Genomic DNA, 9,462 nt, shown 5'->3' with positions numbered 1-9,462 from the left:
TCTCCGAAGCGACATTTTCAGTAAAATTATGAGTAGAGATCGCTACTTTTCATTATTGAAAATGTTGCATTTTACGGACATAGTCGGCCACACTGCCGATCGTTTACACAAAATAAATGAAGTAGTGGAAATGCTACGAACATCTTTTTATCAATGCATTTCAGCCATACCAGCGGTTATGTATAGACGAAAGTCTACTCCTCTACAAAGGCCGTCTCTCGTTTAAACAATATATTCCCTCGAAGAGGAGTAGGTTTGGCATAAAATCATTCCTACTTTGTGACTGCAAGACGGGTTATATCCAAGATATAATCATTTATTGTGGGGCTAGTGCTACTGTAGCTACCGAATATCAATATATTGGAAAGCCAGGGAACATTCTAATGTCGCTTTTGCAACCTTTTCTAAACAAAGGCCATTGGGTTGGCAACTAAGACTATTGTATTTATCTGTATAACTGGTTTTCCAGTCCCATATTGTTCAACCTACCCCACGAAAAAAGTACGAACGCTTGTGGCACTGTGCAAAGAAGACGGAAAGAGATGCTTAAAATAACTGATAAATTGAAAAAAGAAGAGGCAGTGTTCCGCTCATCTGAAAATCTGTTTGCAATAAAAATGGTTTGATAGAAAGAAATTTTATATGCTTTTCACACTATCCATACCTCAGAATTTGCAGAAGTACCTAAGAAGTCAAGAAAAAATGAAATTATTCTGAAGCCCAAATGCGTAATAGATTATAACTCTTCAATGGGTACAATCGATAAATCAGATATGGTGATAATTACTATCGATGCAACTCGCGCGCGCAAAAGTTTAAAGTGGTATCGCAAATACTCTCTCTCTCTCTTTTTCCACTTGATCGACATTTGCGTGTGGAACGCATACTGCCTATATAAGCACACCACAAAAAAACAAATCTCAATGGCGAAATTTCACCTTCAGTTGATTAAGGAAATATTAGAAAAATAACACAAGAATCATGAATATCATCGGTGCAGCAAGTCAAGAAGTAATTATCCCACAAGGCTCACAGGGGGACATTTTCCTTCGATATATCAGTCGGTGGTGTGGGACGTGAATCCAAGTATCAGTGCGAACAATGTAATGTGGGCTTGCGCGTTTCCCCTTGTTACGAAAACTATCACACCAAGTTACACTATTAGTTTTGTCGTTGATTATATTTCACTATTAGTTTTATTATTTATTATGTTACACTATTAATTTTATTATTTATTTTAATTTTGTAATATTGGACCATATTATTTATATCAATGCTATTTACTTTAATTAATGTACTGTAAAGAAAAAGATATGATTTTAAAACGTTAAGCGCCATGCCTGTTTTGTCTGTCCTTCCGTCTGATCCGCGAGATAAGATACCGTCGAAATCTCGGTTTTCTGCCGAGGATTGGTTTAGGTTACGACAAAGCAGTATAAACATTTTAGAAATGTTTTTCAAACACGTTAAATTCCGCGTCAGTAACCGATGTCGCGGTCCGAATGAAAAGTTTAGTGTCAATCACGCTCGAGATCTCTATGAATGCCGCAAAACATGTTTTCGCGGTTTACGCTGTCGGACAGTGCAACCACTCTTGCGAAAAACTTCCTCGTTCCACGAATGTATAACCGCGGCCAGGTCCTCCGTACCGAAAGGGTTAAAAGAAAAATATGACTGCCCCGAAATGAGAAAAGATTCACAAGAATTCGTTCGTTCACTTATCAGAACAAAACCCGTCAACCCGTGATTATTACGGACACATCTCTGGAACCTTTTGACGAACTTGCCATCGACACATTTGGACTACTTCCAAAAACAATCAATGGAAATCGCTACATTTTAACTATGCGAGACAATTTAAAAAAGTATTGGTTAGCAGTTGTTTTATCAGATATTAAAGCCATGATAATAGCTGACGCATCCGCGAGTCATTTCATTGCAATATGTGAGACACCAAAATCCATTTCGATAGATGAAAACACTAGTTTCTTGGGAAACTAATGCTACATGTTGCCGAGATGGATCGTTAAAAAGGAGCCATATATTGTATTAACAGAACATCTAAAACAATACATCGAGTCATATGAAGAATGGGACCTCTACTTACCATTTGCCATGATTTCATATAAATACCTCCGTCCACGAAGCTACGAATTTCACATCCCACGAATTAATCTTCGGGAATTACGATAAGTGAGCTAATCCGACATAACTTATGGTGGAGTAATACGTCCATGTGTAAAAAGAACCTGAAACAAGTAAATTCGATCCACGTTACATCGGGCCATACGAGATAGTAGATGTCGGATATAAATAATGCAATTTTAAAAACAGATGCGACCGGACACCTAATCGCGAAACATCAGGATAAATTAAAACACTCCTTCGTCTTCGATAGTTCGTCCGACACAAATTAAAAATTGGAATCACTTTCAGGATGAAGTAAATCCCGCTGATTATCCAGAGGTGCACGAGGATCTCTTAATATGCTAATGTATAAGGAAAATGCAACTCGTGTTTGAAGCTGAAGAATACAAATTGTGTGAAAAATGTTGGTCTCGAGTGGCAGCAGAAGAAAGAGAATTATTTCCTGAAGGCTGCTGGCATACCATCGCAGGAAACCACAGAAGTGAGGCAGATTGTCATTGTGAAGGATATGGTTCTGTAATCCTGGAAACATCAAACGCTAGTCGATGCCGAGAATGCATCGAAGAATACATATTTCGAAATGTAACTGGAGACATTACAGTAATTAAAACATGGCAAGGCCATTGATGTGGTTACTCAGTGGTAGCATCATGACCGTTGACAGCAACACACGCACATATATACTGCAAATAATTAATTTATACAAGCAGGAGAGTCATCGGATGAGAGCATTAATACTTTTGAAGAAATACTCCAATGTAGCAAGGAAAAAAATGTAGACCTTATATTTCATTGTGGAGATTTATTTCACAATGCGAAACCACCAACTTCTGATGAATTAAAATGTATGGAATTGTTAAATAAATACTATATGGGTCCCAGGTTAGCAAGATATGATAATATCAATATAAGATGGTATTTGAAGTACGACAAATATTAATAATTGTCTTTTCATCAGAGCAATTAACATCCAATTTTTGAGCGAGCCAGAATTAACATTCCCACACTGTACTTTTAAAACTGTAAATTTTTAGGATCCAAATTTTAATATTGACATGCTAATATTTTCCATTCACGGGAAAAATGACCATCCAAGTAAGAAATATAATATCAATAGTTTAAGTACAGAGATTTTTCAACATTGATTCAGCCATTAGTAATTATAATCAAAATTATAGGTTGTGGAATAAATGGGCCAAATGGACTTGTTGTCTGTGTCTGGTTTCATAAATTATTTTGGAAAATGGACAGCCACCCCTAAAATGATCATTCCTCCACTGATGATAAAAATGGGTAATACCCATGTTGCAATTTTTGGTTTAAGCTGCATGAACGATGATAAATTAATACGGATGTTGAACGATTTTAAGGTGAACTTATGAGATCCATATATGTATTGAGAGGTCTTTCCATTTTTTTTTATTGCACATGATTTTCATTCATAGGTGAAATGCTTTAATTTGTTTGTTTTACATAAAAAACGTGCACCATGTCTTAAACGTGGATATACTTCGGAAGCCCACCTTCCCTCTTTTGTTGACTTTGTCGTGTGGGGAGGGGAACAGGAATGTTGTATCACACACGTGTTTAACTCTAAAAGACAATACTACATTTCTCAAACAGGTATATTTTTAGATTTATTTATTAATTATGATGCATGAAAAATAAGAAACTACTGCTTAAGAAACGCACTTACAGATTGCGATTTCTTTATGCGAAGGCGAATCAAAGGCCAAACACATTGTCATACTTAGCGTAAACGGTAATAAGTTTAAGTTGAAGAAATTGAAATTAAAAACCGTTAGACCATTTGTGTTTGACACTCTGGTCCTTAATGATACAAATATAAAAAGTAACAATGATAGATTGCTATCAGAATCAGTTTTTAATATCGTCGACCGACGCATAGAAAATGAATTGATTCCTAGTACCGCGGAACAATTGTCAAATCATCCGAAGCAACCGGTCTTGCCGTATATTCGATTGAAAGTAATTTACTTGAAAGATAAAGAACGGTTCGATTCGACCAGGTAAGATTCTATTAGTATATTAACGAATACAAGTAATAAATGGAAATAAATAATATGTGTATTTTAGATTGGCACAGAAATATTGTGATAAAGTTGCTAATTCTCACGAATTAATTGTATTCTGTAAAACAAGAAGTTCCGGTAAGTACTCCAGGATACGACTGACATTATGAGCTATACTGAGGTAAACAAAAATTGCGATATTCTACAAGGTGCTCGAAGGTAATATTTGTGTTTGGTTTTTTAATTAGGAGAATTAAGGTTTTGTGGAAACCACATACAAGCAAAACTAAAAGGACACCAGTTTGGTTGAAAATAAAAACCTATGAACAATACTAACAGTGAATGATCTAAATAAAGCATTAGGTAAATTTGTTAACAAAAATAACACTAACGCTTTTAATAACCTACAGAGGTCAAGCATATACAATTTAATATTTCAAAATATTGATTTGCCATTATAAGCTCGATTGTATTGTTACAATTAATTCTTTACATATAGTCGTGAAATAAAAGAACTTGTGCTATGTTTGGAAACTACTGAAACAACTGCAGATATTGGAAATATCAGGAAAGAAATTAAAAATTATTGTGATAAGAGAAAGGAGGAAGCACAAAAAGAAAAGACAGAAGTATATGTATACTTGCAAACAAACTCATTTAAAAATGATAATATACTATCAGATTTGACAGATTGGATAATCGCATGCTATTTTATAGATGCAAACATTATTTGCTAATAGACTGGTAAAACCCTTCAATAATGACGAGATAATAGTTATTGACAGTAGTAGTAACAATGAAGAAGAAGCGGAAAAAACAGATAAAGCTAATGGCAGTGGAGCATGTAACAAAAGCAAAGAAACCGATAAAAATAATGAAAATCATAAAAATTCTGTTGGTATAACATCTGAGAGGTAATTTACTTCAACTCAAAAACAGACAACAGCGCAGGTACATCATCGAACTCTATTAAACGATTCACAGTTTATATGCATAGGTCTTTGATTTACTATTATCCATGACATTTTATCATTTGCTACAGGATGAAGCATTGGGCGGTGATGTAATAAAGAAAATAAATTGAGGGAAGCCTAATAAAATACGGTTCCTACGCAATTTCGATTCCAATTTAGATTAGTTTGTCCAGGTCCGAACCCTTGTTTATACACTACTTGTAAAACATTATATTAAACAAATACTTTTCATTAAATCTTGAAATATTTGATAATATATAATATATATTATATATAATTCGGACATTCAAGTTGCAACAAAAAAAAATACATACTATAAACAAATCTTAAAATCGTATAAAATAGAGATTTAAAAACGACATCAATCTTAAATAAATACTAATGATAGAACAACTAGTACAAGAACTAGTAAAACACCGTTTATCTGGACTGTGTTTATCCAACATAGTAACCCGTTACCAACAATTGGATGTCAGGAACGACGCGACATACCCATTATACAACACACTGTTTTTGTTTCTTAGTTAGAAATTCTAGCATAGTCTTCCTGCATAGAATGTAAGATAAGTAACGATTTAATTCAGTTACTTGTATGTATGTGATTCGTCCAGAAACTATATTCTCATTACGTCTTCACACAAATCAAACGAAAAGAGAAAAAGAGTGGTGCTTTGTATTGAAGAAAAATTTGAAATTAATAGACGCTTCAGAAACAATTAATTTCTTGTCTCGTAAATATAACATTGGTAGATTTAATGTATATATCATAAAAAAATTATAAAGATAACATATTAAAATGCAAAGAAGATGATGCAGCAAACACGAATACAGGAATAAAAATGAATAACAACCTCTAAAAGTGGGTGAAAGTAATTCATTTTTGCATGAAAGATCAGATAGCGAACAAACCGTAATCACAAAGTTATATGTATAATGTCGCAAGGTGCATTTCGCACTGCGTAGAGTGCGATGTAGAAAATGTGATTAAAAATGATGGAAATGATAAAGGATTTCATATTCTTAACGACAATAAAATAATATCTCAAGTTATAGAGGATCAATCTGAAGTGAATGTATAATCAGGTACGCTATACAGTATGTTATACAATACTTACATTAAACAACTTAAGAAACAGTTTCAGATATCTAGAAATAAAGAAATAAATACAAGACATGCCCATAAAGCGACATTTTATTAGAAAATAAGCTTACTTATTGCAAAGAAAATATATTAGGAATTGTAGATCTCGATAAGTTACACGCATGCCGAAAATTTCATCGAAATCAGTTAACGCAAGGTCATAGTTACAAGCATTAAACAAATTTTAAAACAGCAACTTTCTCACAATTATTGGACAGAAATATTAAAAATCAGGACAAAACTGCGATTTTTGCGATCTTTAATTGTTTACCGCTTATACCAAAGTCAACCGATTCCGCTGAAATTTTCAATATGCATATAAATTACCGAGATCTACGAAATGCATTTCTTAAATCATCGTTATATATATTTCGTCATATATTATTTTCTTTAATCATTCGAAAGCAATAACAAAATTCAAGTTGTTCAGTCCAGTTCTAAGCAAGTTATGGCGTTTTAAAAGTTGTCCGAATATTAATATAAATAAATATGGCCGCGACGCCATATATCCGCAAGAACCGATTGCCCACGTGGAAGACACGTGCTTCCAGTTTCGCAAGCTTTCTCGAGACGCCATATGCGTAACGCACGTGGCGTGTAATAATTCGCACTGGCGAATAATTAGCCCATCCGAGAGAAGGTGTCCGAGCCATTGAAATGTAAATGAAGAAATTCGTACTGATAATGAGACTTACCGAAAAACCGATCAGAAATTCCCAGTTACGAATGCGGCTTCTGGCCGGTCACTAGTCTTGACATATCTTTGGAACGGTCGCTGCCAGTTGTTGCCAGCACTGTCCTTTATTATTTCGCCTGCTGCCCTATGGTCTTTAGCGGCTATCTTCCTTCATTTCGTATGAATTAATCTCGGCTCGAATTGTCACAGTTACACTTATTTCTTCCAAACACCCAACGCTACGGTCAACGCGACAGTGATCCTCGTTCTCGGCAGATCGCTTCCTCAGCCAGAAACGAGGCATTCCCCACTCCCCAGACTCACGGCTCGGCACGACGCACAAACTCTACGCGCACTCGCCGCTGCTCAGGGCCGGCACCATTCGACTCAGCCCACGCTCCGAGCGTCCTAGATCTCGCGGCATAATTCAGTGACTGTAGAGAATACCGCAACATGTTACAATTTCAAGAAATTTCAGTTTATGCAAATACGATAAGCTCAATAAATGGAAAACCAAGAAAGGAATTGGTGGCCAGAACTTTAAAGGACAAACATCTCGAAAGTGAAAACATGTGACATTCAGTGTTTTTTCTTCCAGCCGCAGAATTTCCTTCTTTCCTGATTTTGTTAAAAGACTTACTAATCACTTTGCAAATAAAGATAAAAAAAATACAAAAATCATGCTTTCCACAAAACAAAAAAATAAATTATTATATTCAAAAAACTCTACCAAATTTCAGAAAAACAGTCTAGACTGAGCCCTCTTACAGCAAACTACGTGTTACATTTAAGATTACTTTTTCTGTCCGTGAAATGTGTATACGCTGTACGTGATTGTACTGAACATGTGTAATAAATTATGATACCCAAAGCTCATACAATTTTCGAAGTTTAGTATTTACCTAGCACTCTTTATAGTGATTAGATCAGTGCACAGAGATTGACATATAGTAATTAGATGAGTGTGCAGATGATAACTAGAATAGGCTCAGTAAATGAGCCGTTCAGTGCACACATCGCTTAACTCCATAAAAGAAAAAGTTGAGAAACGCGATGAAACGATGTACATTGTTTTCTAAAATTCCTGTTATAATATAGATTCACACATATAATGTAGAATGCATAAATACAGATATAGCTTTCATCTGACGCTGTATAAAATTAATAAGAAAGAATAGCCAAAAAATAATCGTCAGTAATGTTACAGCTTTTATGTGACTGGTGGAGTTAATCAATTTGGCAACTGAAAAAAAGTAGTAAAGTTAAATTCAGTCTTTAAATTTTTAAGTTTTTTATTACAGATAAAGTTAGTTATTATATATTTTTATTACAGCTTTTGCATAAACATGAATGTTCACAGTTCTGTTATATTATATTATTTGTAATTAATTCATCAGAAATATTATAAATAATGTCTTCTTCATCAGCTGGATGTGAGGATTCGTCATTTCGATTTGTTGTCAAGTTTTTATAGTAATCATGTTCAACAGGAGGAATGTATTTTAGCAGGTCCATCATGCCTCTCCATTTTTCCCTTGTCACAGTTCTGCCTTTAGGATATAATAAAGGCTGATATATATTTTTCAAACTTTGCGGTCTACCTGATACAGATTTTCTTAAATTAATGGCTTTAAATTCTGTATCTTCATTATAATCACATTTGAATTGTATGAGATGGGGTTTGGACCTTTCTAATTTTATCCAGCGTATTTTAAGCCAATTTACTGGAAAGCCTGTGACGGTTACTTTTCTGTTAATGATTGATTGTTCTAAAGGTTTTGTTGAAAAAATATCTTGGTGGGTCATTTGGATTAGATGAAATGGAGCTTTCTTTTTACATGTTTTGATTATATTGTACCAATCATCTGGTGAAAAAATGTTTTGATTTTTTTTCGTACGTGACTCAATAATGGCAAAATCTGAGTCATTAGGCAAATAGCTGTGCCCACTTACCAAAAATTTCATTTCAATTGACTCAGCTCTTATTTCCATACTCTGAACAAGTTTCAATAAACTTAAGACAGTTTTAATATTTCTGTTTTGCCCGGTACACGAATCCGAATATGTTATTATTTTTTCAAAGTTTGTAGCGTAAGTCTTTATGTACTTTATTAGACAAGATGAAATTTCTTGAGACCCACGAGATCCTTCAGTTTCTGGCCAAACAAACATGTGGCTTATATTTTTACTGAATTCATGACATCCGAAATTATAAACATATAAATTACGCTTATAATAAGCTACGGATGTGGTCAGCTTGGGAAAGGTCAAAGCTTCTTCCAAGTCGAAAGAAAATAAGAAAACTTTTTCTGATGTTGCCATTCGGTCGGCAGCCATTTGACTGCGAGCCCGTTCAGCCTCTTCTAAGTGAGTTTCCTTTTCAATTTCTGCCATCTTCTTTCCCTCACCGTCTGAGGATTGAATTTTTATTTGCAAAGCATCACAATTTTGACACGTATCCTTTGATGGTTGTTTAAAATGTAAATTAAA

At 34.5% G+C, this 9,462-nt stretch overlaps 1 long non-coding RNA gene across 1 annotated transcript; it reads right to left on the bottom strand.

Annotated features, from left to right (window-relative positions):
* Positions 1-991: 991 nt before the first annotated feature.
* On the bottom strand, positions 992-7,204 carry LOC143261148 (uncharacterized). The gene is made up of 2 exons (XR_013035369.1): positions 6,992-7,204; positions 992-2,249 (listed from the first exon to the last, which is right to left on the bottom strand). It is a non-coding gene; the product is annotated as an uncharacterized LOC143261148 (long non-coding RNA).
* Positions 7,205-9,462: the final 2,258 nt, after the last annotated feature.

This window comes from Megalopta genalis, unplaced genomic scaffold (assembly GCF_051020955.1).
Source record: "Megalopta genalis isolate 19385.01 unplaced genomic scaffold, iyMegGena1_principal scaffold0038, whole genome shotgun sequence".
Classification (NCBI taxonomy): Eukaryota; Metazoa; Arthropoda; class Insecta; order Hymenoptera; family Halictidae; genus Megalopta; species Megalopta genalis.
The sequence above is the reverse complement of the archived record's forward strand: the minus strand, read 5'-3'. Positions and strand labels throughout refer to the sequence as shown.